This window comes from Salvelinus alpinus, chromosome 9 (assembly GCF_045679555.1).
Source record: "Salvelinus alpinus chromosome 9, SLU_Salpinus.1, whole genome shotgun sequence".
NCBI lineage: Eukaryota > Metazoa > Chordata > Actinopteri > Salmoniformes > Salmonidae > Salvelinus > Salvelinus alpinus.
In genome coordinates this window covers 74,417,664-74,437,482 of record NC_092094.1, presented here as the reverse complement: position 1 = coordinate 74,437,482, position 19,819 = coordinate 74,417,664, and the positions used below count along the sequence as shown (strand labels likewise).

Here is a 19,819-nt window from a genome sequence, read left to right as displayed (position 1 = left end):
CCATGCCAAATCTTTTCAGCCTCCTGATGGGAGAGAGGCATTATCGTGCCTTCTTCACAACTGTGTTGGTGTGTGTGGACCATGTTAATTCCTTTATGATGTGGACACCGAGGAACTTTATGCTCTCGACCAGCTCCACTACAGCCCTGTCGATACTCAGCCCTTTCTTTCCTGTAGTCCACGATCAGCTCCGCTTTGTCTTGCTAATGTTAAGGGAGAGGTTGTTGCCCTGGCACCACACTGCCAGGTCACTGACATCCTCTCTATAGGCTGTCTCATTGTCGATCAGGCTTACCACCATTGTGTCGTCAGCTAACTTAATGGTGCTGGAGTCGTGCGCGGCCACGCAGTCGTGGGTAAACAGGGAGTAAGCACGCACCCCTGAGGGGCCCCCATGTTGAGTGTCAGGGTGGCGGATGTGTTGTTGGCTACCCTCACCGCCTGGGGGCAGGCCGTCAGGGAGTCCAAGATCCAATTGCAGAGGGAAAGGGGGATACCTAGTCAGGTGTTCAGTCCCAGGGTCCTGAGTTTAGTGATGAGCTTGGAGGGCACTATGGTGTTGACCGCTGAGCTGTAGTCAGTGAACAACATTCACACACGGCCCTCTCCCACCTCTTGTCCAGGTGGGAGAGGGCCGTGTGGATTGCAATAGAGATAGTTTCATCTGTGGATCTGTCGGGGCAGCATGCAAATTGGAGGGGGTCCATGGTGTCTGGGATGACTATTGATGTCAGCCATGACCAGCCTTTCAAAGCATTACATGGCTACATTGTCTCGCTCCCTGAATACGGCAGCTTTAGCCTTTAGCTGGGGAGGGGGGGGGGGGTCTGTGCTTGGGAAACAGTCCTGTAGTTTAGCATCTGCTTCATCTGACTACTTCTGTATTGAACATGTCACTGGTACTGCCTGTTTGAGTTTGTGCTTGTAAAAAGGAATCAGAAGGATAGAATTATGGTCAGATTTGCCAAAAGGAGGGCGAGGGAGAGCTTTGTATGCGTTTCTGTGTGTGAAGTTAAGGTGATCTAGAGTTTTGTCGCCTCTAGTTGTACAGTTGACATGTTGGTAAAAATGAGGTAAAACAGATTTCAGTTTCCCTGCATTGAAATCACCAGCCATGAGAAGCGTCACTTCTGGATGTGCATTTTCTTGTTTGCTTATGTGCCAGCATCGGTTTGTGTTGGTAAATAGACAGCTCTGAAAAATATAGATGAAAACTCTTGGTAAATGTCTGCAGGTTATCATGAGGTATTCTAACTCGGTGAGCAGAAACTCAAAACTTCCTTAACATTAGAGATCGCACAACAGCTGTTGTTAACAAAGACACACCGCTCCCCCCTTCGCCTTACCAGAGTCTGCCGTCCAGTCTTGACGGTGCATGGAAAACCAGCGAGATGTATATTATCAATGTCCTTGTTCAGCCACAATATTACAGTTCTTCAGGTCCGTTGATAGGATAGTCTCGAACAGAGCTCGTCCAGTTTGCTCTCCAGTGACTGTACATTCACCAATAAAACGGAGGGTAGAGGCGGTTTATTTGCTCACCAATATAGTCTCGTCATGTTGCCTGCTTGTCTCGTCTGCCTCTTGCGCTGCCACTTCTTCTTTCGAGTCCAGATGATTAAGGCCTTAATGCGGATTAAGCAGAAAGTCCAGAGCTGCCAACTCGTTGAAGTAGAAATTGTCATCCAAATCGAGGTTAGTGATCGCTGTTCTGATGTCCAGAAGCAGTTTTCAGTCATAGGAAATTATCGTGGAGACATTATGTACAAAACAAGTTAAGATCAGCGTAAAATAGCATATTTGATCAGGAGCCCGTAAATCCACTGCTATACACTGCAGCGCCATCTTACGCATTATATGCACATATGCATGCAATACGCACAAACTGACAAAGCACACACACATACATGCACACAGGTGCACACACAGCTCTTTAATTCCCCACCATTTCTCTGAGGACTCGTCTGGTAGTCTCTGCCCACTTGCCGTGCAGTGCGGTCACCATGGAAACGACTGCACTGCATGTCATTTTCTTGAAATGCATAGACTATTGTTCTCGTTTCTTGTGGCTGCTGCCAGTGACATTCAGGACTGATTTGTAACATATTCATCCTAGAGAGAATGCGAAGGGATTGTTCATTTATCTATTCTTAGGAAAGCCAAAACATGTTGCCATGACAATGATATTGTGAAACAGACATACAGTACATGTCTCTACTGAAGTATTGTAACTGTAATATCATTGGAATGGTCTCAGTGGTGGTTGTGTCATCACAGAATGTGGCTGATTATATCACTTTAGATAGAAACGGCAGAGTAGTCAGTTAGGATTTCTCTGCTCTGAACATCTCTTGCTCTATATTTATTCCTCTGTCATCGGAAAGCTATAGCAACTAACCTGGAAATGTCCCATTTGTTTGCAGTCAACTGAGTTTTGCCTTGGGCTATGTTTCAGCTGTCATTGAGGAAGTAAAAGCAAGGCTGATGGTTTGGAACACATTCTCTGAGTAGAATTCAGTAAATACCAAGGGCCAACTGTACTCCATCGTCCTTCAATCCATCCCCCACCTCAGTGTGTGTGTGTGTGTATGCGGGGGGGGATGGATTGAAGGACGATGGAGTACAGTTCTACACACAATACCCCATATAATGACAAAGTGAAAGCATGTTTTTAGCCATTTTTGCTAATTTATTGAAAATGAAAATACAGAAATCTCATTTACTTAAATATTCACACAATACATGTTAAAATCACATTTGGCAGAGATTACAGCTGTTGGTCCCTCTGGGTGTCTATGAGATTTGCACACCTGGATAGTACAATATTTGCACATTCTTAAAATTATTCAAGCTCTGTCTGTTGATCCATTGATCCATTGGATCCAGACATAAATGTCAAGTTCTGTCATAGATTTTCAACCGATTTCCAGTATGTCAAAACTTTAACTAGGCTCACTCAGGAACATTCAGTTTCATCTTGGTAAGCAACTCCAGTGTATATTTTGCCTTGTGTTTTAGGTTATTGTCGTGCTGTAAGGTGAATTTGTCTCCCAGTGTCTGTTGAAAAGCATACTGAACCAGGTTAACCTCGAGGATTTTGCCTGTGCTTAGCTCTATTCAGTTTATTTTTATCCCAAAAAACTCCCCAGTCCTTGTCGATTACAATACCCATAACATGACACAGTCACCACCACGCTTGAAAATACTTTTTGCAGTTTTACTTTAGTGCCTTATTGCAAACAAGATGCATGATTTGTAATATTTTTTATTCTGTACAGGCTTCCTTCTTTGCACTCATTTAGTTTGATATTATAGAGTAACTACCATGTTGTTGATCCATCCTCAGTTTTCTCCTATCACAGCCATTTAACTCTGTAACCGTTTTAAAGTCACCATTGACCTCAGCGTGAAATCCCTGAGTGGTGTCCTTCCTCTCTGGTAACTAAGTTAGGAAGGACGCCTATATCTTTGTAGTGACTAGGTTTATTGATACACCAGCCGAAGTGTAATTAATATTGTTCAAAGGCATATTCTTTAGCGTTTTATTTACCCATCTACCAGTAGGTGCCCTTCTTTACGAGGCATTGGAAAACCTCCCTAGTCTTTGTGGTTGAATCTGTGTTTGAATTTCACTGCTCGACTGAAGGACCATACATAGAATTGTATTTGTGGGTTACAGAGATGAGGTAGTCATTCAAAAATCATGTTAAACACCATTATTGCATGCAGAGTCCATGCCACTTATTATGTGACTGGTTAAGCACTGCTGAACGTATTTAGCCATGCCATAACAAAGGGGTTGAATACTTATTGATTCGAAACACTTCAGCTTTACATTTTTTATTAATTTCAAAAAAATTCTAAAAACACAATTGTACTTTGACATTATGGGGTACTGTGTGTAGGCCAGTGACACACAATCTCAATGTAATCCATTTTAAATTCATGCTGTAACAAAATGTGGAAAAAGTGAAGGGCTGTGAAGGCACTGTACATGTTGCAATATCATTTTTGGACGATATCATATAGATATTTGACTCCAAGAATCGATGACGACTTTTTTGTGGTGGACTACTGTAGGTAACGTTAGTTAGCACTAGTCGGCTGTACCGGCGCCAAATCCCCGGTATTTTTCATCCCTTAGCTGGTTCACCATCAGCTTTTTAAATAGTGAGCCAACATGTTTTCACTGAGTAAACCAAACATTAGGTCACAGATACCTTAAAACAAATGCGCCTCACAATGGGTCGAAGACCTCATCAGTATCTCTGTGCTTCCAAATTGCCATCGATAAAATGCAATTGTGTTCATTGTCCGTAGCTTATGCCTGCCCATACCATAACTCGCACCACCACCATGGGGCACTCGGTTCACAACGTTGACATCAGCAAACGGCTCGTCCACACGACACCATACAAATGGGGTCTGCGGTTGTGAGGCCGGTTGGACGTACTGCCAACAACTTTTGGAAGCGGCTTATGGTAGATAAATGAACATTAAATTCTCTGGCATCAGCTCTGGTGGACATTCCTGCAGTCAGCAGGCCAATTACACACTCCCTCAAAACTTGACACATCTGTGGCATTGTGTTGTGTGACAAAACTGCACATTTTAGAGTGGCCTTTTATTGTACCCAGCATAAGGTGCACCTGTGTAATGATCATCCTGTTTCTTGATATGCCACACCTGTCAGGTGGATGGATTATCTTGGCAAAGTAGAAATGTTCACTAACAGGGATGTAAACATATGTGTGCACAATATTTGAGAGAAATAAACTTTTTGTGTGTATGGAACATTTCTGGGATCTTTTATTTAAATTCATGAAACATGGGACCAACACTTTACACGTTTCTACTTTTGTTCAGTGTAGAATCGCAATACATATCGGACCACCTAAGTATCGTGATAATATTGTATCGTGAGGTCCCTTGCAATTCCCAGCACTAAGCAGGAACACTGGGAGAATCTCAATTGCATACTCCTCATGTCCTCTTTCCTCTTCACCTTCTCAAAACCCATTGAGCTCAATGGTTCTAACAATTAGCCTTAAGATGCTTTTGGGAAACCGGGCCCAGGTTAGTTGAAAAATCTATGACTGAATTTTCCATTAGCTCTGATATTGGATGGAAGCATGACATACAGTATCTGGGTTACTAGCAGTAGCTAAGGATCTGTTGTGTTTGCTAAGCACCCTTCTTCTCAATGTTCACCTTGAAGTGTCCACTTCTGGCAGGCCCACAGCATCAGCTGACAGAGAGCAGAAGAGGTTGGACCATGGTCATCAGAGCAGAACATGCCCTAAGGATAGAACCCTGTTTTAAAATAGAACCCAACGCTAGTGCTCCTCAGCCTTTAAGTGAAAGTATGCCTAGCTTGGAGAGAGAGAATCTAATAATGTCTACACGTCTAGACTGTGGAGGAAAATCATTCATCATAATCGAGTCAAAAGAGCAAATGTCCCTTTTAATTTTCCATCTTCACCACTTAGGCACATTTACACTGAGTGTACAAAAACCTAGTCTAAACCCAGCCTCAATTCATTGGAACATGGACCCTAAAAGGTGTTGAAAGCGTTCCACAGGGATTCTGGCCCATGTTAACTCCAATACTTCCCACAATTATGTCAAGTTGGCTAGATGTGCTTTGGGTGGTGGACCATTCTTAATACAAATGAAAAACTGTTGAGCGTGAAAAACCCAGCAGTGTTTGGTTCCTACCATACCCCGTTCAAAGGCACTTAAATTTTTTGTCTTGCCCATTCACCCTCTGAATGGCAAACATACACAATCCATGTCTCAATTGTCTCAAGGCTTTAAAAAAAAGTCCTTCTATAACCTGTATCCTCCCCTTCATCTGCACTGATTGAAGTGGATTTAATAAGTGACATCAATAAGGGGTCATAGCTTTCACCTGGATTCACCTGGTCAGTCTTTGTCATGGAAAGAGCAGGTGTCCTTAATGTTTTGTATACTCAGTGTATATTCCACAGTCGTATTCCATGTTCCAAGATCAACAGAGATATGCAAAGACCATGGTCTAACAGTACGAGTGTGTCATAGTATTGGACACATTACTGTACACTGTCCTTGCTGATTTTGTGGTTTATTGGTAGGTCAAATCTGTGTGTGACAAAACCACTGAATCTCTCCATTTAGAATGCTTATTAAACAGTTTCATTCGATTCCCGACCCCAGTTTCAATTCATGTCACTGCAGTTGACCACTTCCTCATGCCGTATTGTCTCCAGGAAGATCCTATTTCCTCATGGGGTGTAACTTTGCATGATGATGTAATGGTTTTGAAGTTATCTTTATATGAATTAAGTCAGATAATCAACATCTAATGTATACTTTCACAGAATTGGGTCTTTATTGTGTTAATTGGACCTGGAGTTTTTCCTGACCACATGGCCAGGAAAAACTCCGGTCCCTAATGTCATGAAATCGGCTTCACTGCATATAAGCAGTTTCTAAACCATTAAGGATGCATATAAAAAAATATGCATATAAATGTACATTTTGGATAAAGCGTGAGTGGGTCTTTTACGTTTCACCCCCTCTGAAGCCTGTACGATTTAGAAACCAACCACTCTTAAGTTATATGACAAATCACAGTGTAGACTGGTCACAGTGTAGACTGGTCACAGTGTAGACTGGTCATTGCTATGGTAACAAAAACACTGTTTCTTGTTCATCACAGGCACAGAGGGGGTGAGATAGAAAAGGGGGGAGATGGAGATAACAGAGAGATGTATGAAGCGAATGAGGGAGGAGGGAAGGAAAAATAAAGGGGGAGAGAAACAGAGAAAGAGAGAGATGAGAGAGAAAGAGGAACCGAGAGAACAGAGAGAGAGGCAGAGAGGTGGGGTAGAGAGGGAGAGAGAAAGATAGAGGAACTGAGAGAACACAGAGAGAACAGAGAGAGAGAGAGAGAGAGAGAGAGAGAGAGAGAGAGAGAGAGAGAGAGAGAGAGAGAGAGAGAGAGAGAGAGAGAGAGAGAGAGAGAGAGAGAGAGAGAGAGAGAGAGAGAGAGAGAGAGAGAGAGAAAGAAAAAGTCTACCAGAACCACAATGGGATAGATGAAAAAACACTTAATTTGAAGTGACACTACATTCAAATAGCTCCCCCTTACCTAATGATCCCAGCTCTTCCTATAGGCTATGTCAGACAAAGGTCAGTGGGTAGGTTGACTGAACACAGACTTGTGGGTTAATAGAGAAGTGTTGAGTGGGTGTCAGTGTAGCAGATGGGGGTCTGTGAAAGTCACAGATCCCCATCCTGAAGTGAAGCCCTTTATCAATAGCGCAATAGTTAGGAACGCTTCAGGAGGGTGGTCACGTGTGTTAGCGAGGCAAAGGTCCTGAGTTCGATCCTCGGTATGAGCTGATCAGGGGTATGCAGTACTTTATAAGCAAGCAGCATGACATTGCTTACATCAGGGGCTGGTGCAGTTTGAGATAACTCCATGTACCTATTCCCAGAGAGGATGCTGCAGTGTGCGCAGGTAAATAAGAGATTGTTATGGAGCGGAGATGTCTTAATAGTGGTTAAAGGCTTTGACCACCAGGACATAACAGCCCCATTGCAGTCTACTACACAGAAATATAATGGGGATGTCCGTTCAAACGTCCTCTCCTCATCTCCTTTCCTTCACGACCACTCATATAGCAAACAGGATTTGATAGATCTAAGTGATTAGGTTGAGATATATCCAGGCCTTTTAGCTATCCATGGTCATAGGGAGATATCATTAGTCTCAGAACAACCGAGCAGAGAGTGTCACAGTAGCTACATCTCCGCCGTTTCTTAGGCTAGCAGGCAAGGCACTGCTGGATGTTAAGTGCATCTGTGTGCTGATCTGTGCCCCTCCAGGCATCCGGCGTAACCCAGAAAAGACAGTGCTGATAGTCAGTTGGTCTGGGGGGGATGGGCCGCGGGATGGAACCTCATGATTGCCTTGTTCATCCCACAAGGGGCTTTTTCTGCGACACAGAGGGGTAAGAGAGGGTCCTGGAAGCGAACAGCTGCAATGTAAGCCATACAAATAGTACTTTTGTCCTTAGCCATGTATGCTCCAACGTATCCTTCTCAAAAATTAGCACCAACATGCTAACGCGACCCCGCTAATCAGCAGCAGTAGAAATCAACAATGACCTATTACATTCAGTGGCCTAGCGCCCTGTTCACCCCGTCCCCAGAAGCTTGTTCCCATTCTCTAAATGTTATGTGTATGTGCTACGCAAAAAACCTGTCACTGATATTCACTTCTACTCAGTACAACACATTGAATTTAACTTCACACTCTATAATAGAACACTGTACAGAATGGCTGATTTGCTCATATTCGCAAAGGCCTACCTGTGATTTGGCTGGAGGAATGGGAGGAAGGAATATCAATAGTTACACCCATCTAGCACCGGGTCGGAGCCTCCTTTGCCTCCAGAACAGCCTGAATTTTTAGGGGCATTCTACAAGGTGTCAGAAATGTTCCACAGGGATGTTGGTCAATGTTGAAGCGATGGCATCACGCAGTTGCTGCAGATTGGACGCCGGTACATTCAAGCTGCTAACAGCACGTTCCATCTCATCCTAAAGATGCTCTATTGGGTTGAAGTCGGAGGACTGCGCAGGCCACTCAAGCAAACTGAACGCGCTGTCATGTTCTAGGCAATCGTTTTCCACTCCTCAGTTGTCCAGTGTTGGTGATCGCGTTCCCACTGGAGCTGTTTCTTCTTGTTTTTAGCTGATAGGAGTGGAACCCGGTGTGGTTGTCTGCTGCAATACCCCATCCGTGATAAAGATCGACGAGTTGTGCGTTCCGAGATGCTGTTCTGCAGACCACTGTTGTACTGTGCCGTTATTTGTTCGTTTGTGGCACGGCCTGCTAATTTGTACATTTTATTTGTCACATCCGCCGAGCGGTTTTCGCCCACGGTACTGCCGCTGACTGGATGGTTTTGTTTGTCGCACCATTCTCTGTAAACCCTACCCACTATTGTGCGTGAAAAGCCCAGGAGGGCGGCAGTTTTTGAGACACTGGATCCTGCGCGCCAGGCACCGACGATCATACCATGCTCCAAGTCGCTTAGGTCACTCGTTTTGCCCTGTCAAACGTCCGAACAGTAACTGAATACCTCGATGCCTGTCTGCCGGCTTTCTATTGCAAGCCACGGCCATGTGACTCAGTTTTGTTGGAGCGATCCATTTTTGTGAATGGGGTGGTGTACCTAATAAACTGGATGGTGAGTGTACATGCATAATGATCTGCATGTCATTGTGGTAGTTCAGCTAAATATTATGGCGAAGTGGGGTAAGGGTTGTGAAAATTGACTTCTCTGGCAACAGCTCTGGTGGACATTCCTGCAGTCAGCATGCCAATTGCACAATCCCTCAAAACCTGAGACATCTGTGGCATTGTGTTGTGTGACAAAACTGCACATTTTAGTGGCCTTTTGTCCCCAACACAAGTTGCACCTGTGTAATGATCACACTGTTTAATTAAGGATCACCCCCTTTTGGGGGGGGGGGGGGGGGGCCTAAAATAGCATACCCAAATCTAACTGCCTGTTGCTCAGTACCTGAAGCAAGGATATGCATATTCTTAATACCATTTGAAAGGAAACACTTTGAAGGTTGTGGAAATGTGAAATGAATGTAGGAGAATATAACACATTAGATCTGGTAAAAGATCGCATATTGAGCAACAACTGTCCCGGTTTAGGGACACCGATCCCGTAGAGCTTCTTGATATGCCACACATGTCAGATGAATGGATTATATTGTCAAAGGAAAAATGCTCACTGACAGGGATGTAAACAAATTTGTGCACGAAATTTGAGCAAAATAAGCTTTTTGTGAGTAAGAAACATTTCTGGGATCTTTTATTTCAGCTCATGAAACATGGGACCAACACTTTACATGTTGCGTTTATATTTTTGGTCAGTGTATTAACATTGGTTGGAATAAATAAATACACACACACACGACCAAAAGTATATGGATACCTGCTCGTCGAACTCATTTCAAAATCAAAGGTCTTAGAAAGTCTATATTGTGTATAAGCAGGCCTGCATACCACAGTGTATGTGCAGCAGCCATGAAAGCATGAGGGCATCCGGCTATTTCAGACTACCATTTTTTTCATGTTTTATTCATTTATTTAACCAGGCAAGTCAGTTAAGAACAAATTATTATTTTACAATGACGGCCTACCCCGGCCAAACCCTCCCCTAACGCGGACGAAGGTGGGCCAATTGTGCACCGCCCTATGGGACTCCCAATCACGACCGGTTGTGTTACAGCCCGGTATCGTCTGTAGTGACTCCTCTAGCACTGAGCTGCAGTGCCTTAGACCGCTGCGCTACTCGGGAGCCAATGCTTTTCAGGAATGTGACATCTCATGGGGGGGGTTACCGTACATTCCAGCGTCCACTGCTATGTGGGTCTGCAGGGTGTGTGTGTGGAGTGGGATTACTGATATGAGTGACGGGGTGTGGTGTCTTTTTGCTATGTGGTCTGCCTACTGTCTGTCTACGATCTATTTGTGTTTGTATGACCTAACCAGGCTCCCGCAGAATTTAACTTATAATGTCGAGGTCCACCCATACCCATTTAAATTCACTGTATCTCTGCCACCATGGCCATGGCCATGGCGTCCATTACCTGTGGTGAGTTTGTTCTCATCTGTCTTGGTTGTGGCTGGTAATGCTCTCTTAATGGCTAGGTGTGGCTCCCTTCATGCCTTATTGCTGCGGTGACTCAGCTGGAGGGCGTGGCTCAGCCAGGCCAAGACATGTCAAGGGTGACTTCAGGTAAGGATAACTCAAGAAGCAAACCACAACTGACCTTAGATCAGTGTCTGCATGCAACTTAATCCTACTCAATAGGGAGGGATCTCTGCTCTCTCATCACTGTGGGTCTAATGGATAGATCAACCATAGTCAACAGGCAGACCGCAGGCCAGATCGACTCCTGGTATGAACACACAAGACATGTAAAGTCTGTACAATTGGAGGAAATTAGCTTAAAAACAGCTACAGTTGAAGTCGGAAGTTTACATACACCTTAGCCAAATACATTTAAACTCAGTTTTTCACAATTCCTGACATTTAATGCTAGTAAAAATTCCCTGTCTTAGGTCAGTTAGATCACCACTTTATTTTAAGAATGTGAAATGTCAGAATAATAGTAGAGAGAATTATTTATTTCAGCTTTCATTTCTTTCATCACATTCCCAGTGGGTCAGAAGTTTACATACACTCAATTAGTATTTGGTAGCATTGCCTTTAAATTGTTTAACTTGGGTCAAACGTCTCGGGTAGCCTTCCACAAGCTTCCCACAATAAGATGGGTGAATTTTGGCCCATTCCTCCTGACCGAGCTGGTGTAACTGAGTCAGGTTTGTAGGCCTCCCTGCTCGCACACACTTTTTCAGTTCTGCCCACAAATTCTCTATAGGATTGAGGTCAGGGCTTTGTGATGGCCATTCCAATACCTTGACTTTGTTGTCCTTAAGCCATTTTGCCACAACTTTGGAAGTATGCTTGGAGTCATTGTCAAATTGGAAGACCCAATTGCAACAAAGCTTTAACTTCCTGACTGATGTCTTGAGATGTTGCTTCAATATAGCCACAATTTCCCTCCTCATGAAGCTATCTATTTTGTGAAGCACACCAGTCCCTCCTGCAGCAAAGCACCCCCACAACATGATGCTGCCACCCCCGTGCTTCACGGTTGGGATGGTGTTCTTCGGCTTGCAAGCTTCACCCTTTTTCCTCCATACATAACGATGGTCATTGTGGCCAAACAGTTCTATTTTTGTTTCATCAGACCAGAGGACATTTCTCCAGAAAGTACGATCTTTGTCCCCATGTGCAGTTGCAAACCTTAGTCTGGCTTTTTTATTGCGGTTTTGGAGCAGTGGCTTCTTCCTTGCTGAGCGGCCTTTCAGGTTATGTCGATGTTGGACTCGTTTTACTGTGGATATAGATACTTTTGTACCTGTTTCCTCCAGCATCTTCACAAAGTCCTTTGCTGTTGTTCTGGGATTGATTTGCATGCGTTTGGAAATTGCTCCCAAGGATGAACCAGACTTGTGGAGGTCTACAAATTATTTTTTTAGGTTTTGGCTGATTTCTTTTGATTTCCCATGATGTCAAGCAAAGAGGCACTGAGCCTGAAGGTAGGCCTTGAAATACATCCACAGGTACACCTCCAATTGACTCAAATCAGAAGCTTCTAAAGCTATGACATCATTTTCTGAAATTTTCCAAGCTGTCAATTTAGTGTATGTGAACTTTTGACCCACTGGAATTGTGATACAGTGAATTATAAGTGAAATAATCTGTCTGTAAACAATTGTTGGAAAAATTACTTGTGTCATGCACAAAGTAGATGTCCTAACCGACTTGCCAGAACTATAGTTTGTTAACAAGAAATTTGTGGAGTGGTTGAAAAACGAGTTTTAATGACTCCAACCTAAGTGTATGTAGACTTCCGACTTCAAATGTACATTTTCCCGTCACTCAATGGCATAATGTGTGGAATTGCAGGAAATGAGCTTCAAAACTGCTATTTTTGTCTCTTCCAACAAGAAGGGTGTGAACAGTTTGAAGTTGCAAGGTGGGGGTTTGTTACTGCGCCAATAAATGACTATCCATCCGGACCTTTGCCACCTAGGACATTTCTCAAATAGTATTTGAGTACGCCTACAGCTGTAGCCTACACTATACATTTATTGACATCCCTCACTTCAACCATGGGAACGGCGCCACTTGTATTGAATGTATGCTTCTGTCAAACCAATCTGGAGTGCTCCAGTGAATGACAGATTATACAGCCGTGACATTAATGCATTGACTTAATTTCCCCTATGCACAATGTGCTTTTATGTTGTTCCCCTTTGGAGAAATCTGTTCCCCTCACAAACCAATCCTAAACAATTTGTCACCCAAAGCTTACATTACCTATGCTGGTTTAGAGGCAAGCAACACTGAACAATGCATGAGAGCACCAGCTGTTCCAGACGACTGTGATCACGCGCTCCGTGGCCGATGTGAGTAAGACCTTTAAACAGGTTAAACAGACAGATTTCAGCATGCTTATAAGGATGGACATTCAACAAGCACAGCACTTACAAAAATTACTGATAATTGGCTAAAAGACATTCATAATAAAAAGATTGTCTGAGCTGTTTTGTTAGACTTCAGTGCGGCTTTTAATACTATCGATCATAGTCAACCAAATCTTGTAATAAATCATGTGGAAATTGAGCAAGATGATTTGACTAAGTTGCTTGGAGTAACCCTGGACTGTAAACTGTCATGGTCAAAACATGTTGATACAACAGTAGCTAGGATGTGAGTAAGTCTGTCCATAATAAATCGCTGCTCTGCCTTTTTAACAACACTATCAACAAGGCAGGTCCTACAGGCTCTAGTTTTGTCGCACCTGGCCTACTGTTCAGTCGCGTGGTCAGGTGCCAGAAAGAGGGACCTCTGAAAATTACAATTGGCTCAGAACAGGGCAGCACGGCTGGCCCTTAAATGTACACGGAGAGTTAACATTAATAATATGCATGTAAATCTCTCATGGCTCAAAGTGGAGGAGAGATTGACTTCATCATTACTCGTTTTTGTAAGAAGTGTTGACATGCTGAATGCACCGAGCTGTCTGTTTAAACTACTAGCACACAGCTCGGACACCCATGCATACCACACAAGACATGCCAACAAAGGTCCCTTCAAATCCCCAAGTCAAGAACAGACGTTGGGAGGCACACAGTACTACATAGAGCCGTGGCTACATGGAACAATATTCCACATCAGGTAACGATGCAAGCAGCAGAATCGAATTTAAAAAACAGATAAAAATACACCTTATGGAACAGAGGGGAATGTGAAGAGTCACACACAGGCACAGACACACATACACATTTATTATTTATTATTTCTTTTTATTTAACCAGGTAGGCCAGTTGAGAACAAGTTCTCATTTAGAACTGCGACCTGGCCAAGATAAAGCAAAGCAGTGCTTTAGAGTTACACATGGAATAAACAAACGTACAGTCAATAACACAATAGAAAAATCTATATGCAGTGTGTGCAAATGTAGTAAGATTAGGGAGGTAAGGCAATAAATAGGCCATAGTGGCGAAATAATTACAATGTAGCAATTAAACACTGGAGTGATAGATGTGCAGAAGATGAATGTGCAGGTAGAGATACTGGGGTGCAAAGGAGAAAAAAATGTAAAACAATATGGGGATGAGGTAGTTGGGTGGGCTATTTACAGATGGGCTGTGTACAGGTGCAATGATCGGTAAGCTGCTCTGACAGCTGATGCTTAAAGTGAGTGAGGGAGATATAAGACTCCAGCTTCAGTGATTGTTGCAATTCGTTCCAGTCATTGGCAGCAGAGAACTGGAAGGAAAGGCGGCCAAAGGAGGAGTTGGCTTTGGGGATGACCAGTGAAATATACCTGCTGGAGCGCGTGCTACGGGTGGGTGCTGCTATGGTGACCAGTGAGCTGAGATAAGGCGGAGCTTTACCTAGCAAAGACTTACAATTTTACCTGGAGCCAGTGGGTTTGGAGACAAATATTGAGCGAGGGCCAGCCAACGAGAGCATACAGGTCGCAGTGGTTGGTAGTATATGGGGCTTTGGTGACAAAACGAATGGCACTGTGATAGACTACATCCAATTTGCTGAGTAGAGTGTTGGAGGCTATTTTGTAAATGACATCGCCAAAGTCAAGGATCGGTAGGATAGTCAGTTTTACGAGGGTATGTTTGGCAGCATGAGTGAAGGATGCTTTGTTGCGAAATAGGAAGCCGATTCTAGATTTCATTTTGGATTGGAGATGCTTAATGTGAGTCTGGAAGGAGAGTTTACAGTCTAACCAGACACCTAGGTATTTGTAGTTGTCCACATATTCTAAGTCAGAACCGTCCAGAGTAGTGATGCTAGACAGGCGGGCAGGTGCGGGCAGCGATCGGTTGAAGAGCATGCATTTAGTTTTACTTGCATGTAAGAGCAGTTGGAGGCCACGGAAGGAGTGTTGTATGGCATTGAAGCTCGTCTGGAGGTTTGTTAACACAGCGTTCAAAGAAGGGCCGAAGTATACAGAATGGTGTCGTCTGCGTAGAGGTGGATCAGAGAATCACCAGCAGCAAGAGCGACATCATTGGTGTATACAGAGAGAAGAGTCGGCCCGAGAATTGAACCCTGTGGCACACCCATGGAGACTGCCAGAGGTCGGGACAACAGGCCCTCCGATTTGACACACTGAACTGACGAGGCAGTCATTTGAGAAACCAAGGCTGTTGAGTCTGCCGATAAGAATGCGATGATTGACAGAGTCGAAATCCTTGGCCAGGTCGATGAAGACGGCTGCACAGTACTGTCTTTTATTGATGCCAGTTATGATATTGTTTAGGACCATGAGCGTGGCTGAGGTGCACCCATGACCAGCACGGAAACCTGATTTGCTAGCGGAGAAGGTACGGTGGGATTCAAAATGGTCGCTGATCTTTTTGTTAACTTTGCTTTCAAATACTTTAGAAAGGCAGGGTAGGATAGATATAGGTCTGTAACAGTTTGCGTCTAGAGTGTCTCCCCCTTTGAAGAGGGGGATGACCGCGGCAGCTTTCCAATCATTAGGGATCTCAGACGACACGAAAGAGTGGTTGAACAGGCAAGTAATAGGGTTGCAACAATTGCGGCAGATAAGACAGGCACTCTACACACATGTACACGTGGATGTTGTATTGTAAATATGTGATAGTGGAGTAGTGGCCTGAGGGGACACACTAAATGTATTGGGTAAAGTGTTGTGAAATGTCATGTCATGTAATATCTTAAACTGTATATAACTGTCTTAATGTTACTGGACCCCAGGAAGAGCAAATGGAGATCCTTAATAAATACAAATTACCAGGATGCGTACTCAGAGCATGGACTGACCAGCTGGACATTTTTAACCTCTCCCTGACCCAGTCTGTAATACCTACATGTTTTAAGCAGATCACCATAGTCCCTGTGCACAAGAATACCAAAGTAACCTGTCTAAATGACTATCGCCCTGTAGCACTCATATCTGTAACCATGAAACGCTTTGAAAGGTTGGCTCACATTAACACCATCCTCCCAGACACCCTGGACCCACTCCAATTCGCATACCGTCCCAACAGATCCACAGATGACGCAATCTCTAGTGCACTCCACACTGCCCTCTCCAACCTGGACAAGAAGAACACCTATGTGAGAATGCTGTTCAGTGAATACAGCTCAGTGTTCAACAACATACTGCACTCCAAGCTCATCACTAAGCTAAGGACCCTGGGAATGAACACCTCCCTCTGCAACTGGATCCCGCCAGGTAGTGAGGGTTGGGAACAACACATCTGCCATACTGACACTCAACACACGGGCCCCTCAGGGGTGTGTTCTTAGTACCCTTCTGTACTCCCTGTTCACCCACAACAGCGTGTCCGCGCATGACTCAAATCAAATCGAAGTTTATTTGTCACGTGCGCCGAATACAGTACAACAGGTGTAGACCTTACAGTGAAGTGATTACTTATAGGCTCTGACCAATAGTGCGAAAAAAAAAGGTGTGTGTGTGTGTGTAGGTAAGAAATAAAACAACAGTAAAAATACATTTGAAAATAAGAGTAGCAAGGCTATATACAGACACCGGTTAGTCAGGCTTATTGAGGTAGTATGTACATGTAGGTATGGTTAAAGTGACTATGCATATATGATGAACAGAGAGTAGCAGTAGCGTAAAAGCAGGGGTTGGCGGGAGGTGGGACACAATGCAGATAGCCCAGTTAGCCAATGTGCGGGAGCACTGGTTGGTCGGGCCAATTGAGGTAGTATGTACATGGATGTATGGTTAAAGTGACTATGCATATAAGATAAACAGAGAGTAGCAGCAGCGTAAAAGAGGGGTTGGGGGGGGCACACAATGTAAATAGTCCGGGTAACCATCGGTTACCTGTTCAGAAGTCTTATGGCTTGGGGGTAAAAACTGTTGAGAAGCCTTTTTGTCCTAGACTTGGCACTCCGGTAGCGCTTGCCATGCGGTAGTAGAGAGAACAGTCTATGACTGGGGTGGCTGGTGTCTTTGACCATTTTTAGGGCCTTCCTCTGACACCGCCTGGTGTAGAGGTCCTGGATGGCAGGCAGCTTTGCCCTAGTGATGTATTGGGCCGTAGGCACTACCCTCTGAAGTGCCTTGCGGTCAGAGGCCGAGCAATTGCCGTACCAGGCAGTGATGCAAGTGGTCAGGATGCTCTCGATGTTGGAGCTGTAGAACCTTTTGAGGATCTCAGGACCTCCAACACCATCGTTAAGTTTGCTGAATACAGTGGTAAGCCTGATCACCGACATCAATGAGACAGCCTACAAGGAGGATGTCGGAGACCTGGCAGTGTGGTGCCAGGACAACAACCTCTACCTCAACGTCAGCAAGTGTATATAGTAAAGTTATCATTACTCATTGTGCATTTATTATTATGGGTTATTATTTTTCTATTATTTCTCAACTTTCTTTCACTCAGCATTGTTGGGAAGGGCCCGTAAGTAAGCATTTCACTGTTAGTCCACACCCGTTGTGTACGAAGCATGTGACGAATACATTTTGATTTGATTACCTAGTCGATGCTTCTATTACCTGTGTTAAGTTACATTCCTGTCTTAAATGTTATGCTTTACAGGTTGAAGCAGGAGTTGATCTGACTGACTGTGTGATCACTTTGACAGCTGCTGCCACAGTATTTGGGCGTGTATGGTTGTTTCAGTGCCATAGCTGACACAGTGTAAAAGAATGACGTTGGGGGGGGGGGGGGGCATGTGCACTCTTGCATAACTCTAACCTTTCCCGATACAAGTGGCCTGTTTGAAAGTGTTTACAAGCAAAAGAGGGAGGAAGAGGAAAGAAGGCATCGATAGACAGAGGGTGAGCAAGAGAGCCACTCCATCCTACACACAGCGGTGATGCAAGCAAACCCAGCACCCTCTCCCTGGGTGGGAGGAATGTACGCCTACTTGTTGCGTAACAGAGCTCTCCTCCTCCACGCTCTGTAGAACACAGAGTTAGCACACGGTTTATTCCCAGGCTTGGTTTCCCCAGTGTTACACTCTCAGACCTGCTCTTCTAAGCAGCCACTCTCATACAGCAAGCCTTCTCTTTATCACCCTCATGCATTAGCTATGCCAAATTCACCTCTGCACAAACATTGTGCTGATTAAGCTATGTGATTTAGATGGCTTAGTTGGTTGGAGTACTGGGTCTGATTCTCACGTGTGTGTACATATATCTGCAATCGTTTTGCATCATCTGTATGCCAATATTGAATGTATAAGAAACCCTGCAGACATTATTTATCACAAACACTATCCCTGCTATCACAAACACTATCCCTGCAGCATTGGCGGTCATATTCTCTTAGCTCAGTCCCAACCTCTGACTGCTGTATGCCACTCTCAATCAACACAGGACGACTAACCCGCAAGCCTCATTGATTTGCGATGGCTTGGCTGATTTGGCACCTGCACCTCCCTAGCTCCCCTATTGACCACTATGTAGTCCAATCACTTGGAGTTCACAGCCTGACCATACAATGACCATAGTTTACAACAACAGGCCTGTGACGGATTAGAGATGAGATTCTATGTAGCCTGGGGATCTCTGTTAGCCTGTCCGGGTCGTATGCTCTGGCTGGTCATGCACAACACGGCTAGGCTAGCTCTGATCATCAGCCATGAACTGGAATGAATGAATGAATAAATATATTCTATTGATCCCAAGAGAGGGAAATGGGGTTTGCCACTAGCAGCAGCTAACACAGAATACTGCACAAGCAGTTACACAGTACAGTACGTAGTATATTGTATGACATATGTACTGTAAATTCATTACATACAATTGCGGCCAAATATATTGGCACCCTTGCACTTTTCTTAAATCATTTCCTGTTTCTTCTCAAATAAGTTGACATTTAAATGAACTTTTGGTCACCACACCTTACTGGAATTTCAACATTGCAGAACCAATTTTTGGGGGTCAACTTAAATATAAACTTTTTTGGGGGTAAAGAAATGTTTGAGGGGTGCCCTTCACCAACTGCTGTTTTCAGATCTCGCCATAGGTTTTGGATGTGATTCAGATCTGGACTCGTCGCTGAATACTTTTTTCATCTGTAATGGCCCTAGCCCTCACCCTCCGATCAAACAGGTCCAAGACATGCTCAATGGGATTGAGAACTGGGCTCTTCGCTGGCCATGGCAGAACACTGACATTCCTGTCTTGCAGGAAATCACGCACAGAACGAGCAGTATGGCTGGTGGCATTGTCATGCTGGATTGTCATGTCAGGATGAGCCTGCAGAAAGGGTAACACATGAGGGAGTAGGATGTCTTCCCTGTAATGCACAGCGTTGAGATTGCCTGCAATGACAACAAGCTCAGTCCGATGATGCTGTGACACACCTCCCCAGACCATGACGGACCCTCCACCTCCAAATCAATCCCGCTCCAGAGAACAAGCCTCGGTGTAACACTCATTTCTTCAATGATAAATACGAATCCGACCATCACCCCTGGTGAGACAAAACCGCGACTTGTCAGTGAAGAGCACTTTTTGCCAGTCCTGTCTGGTCCAGCGTCAGTGGGTTTGTGCCCATAGTCGGTGTTGTTGCCAGTGATGTCTGGTGAGGACCTGCCTTACAACAGGCCTACAAGCCCTCAGTCCAGCCTCTCTCAGCCTATTGCGGACAGTCTGAACACTGATGGAGGGATTTTGCGTTCCTGATGTA

At 44.4% G+C, this 19,819-nt stretch overlaps 1 long non-coding RNA gene across 2 annotated transcripts in view; it reads left to right on the top strand.

The window, feature by feature from the left end:
• The first annotated feature begins 1,542 nt into the window (after window positions 1-1,542).
• Window positions 1,543-19,819, top strand: part of LOC139530613 (uncharacterized) — a 33,424-nt gene continuing 15,147 nt past the window's right edge. Inside the window, exons 1-2 of one of the 2 annotated variants that reach the window (XR_011666080.1) lie at window positions 1,592-1,695; window positions 10,724-10,811. This is a non-coding gene — a long non-coding RNA (uncharacterized lncRNA). Of the gene's footprint in view, window positions 1,696-10,723; window positions 10,812-19,819 lie in introns of both variants that reach the window. The other variant, XR_011666081.1, reaches the window with a different exon arrangement.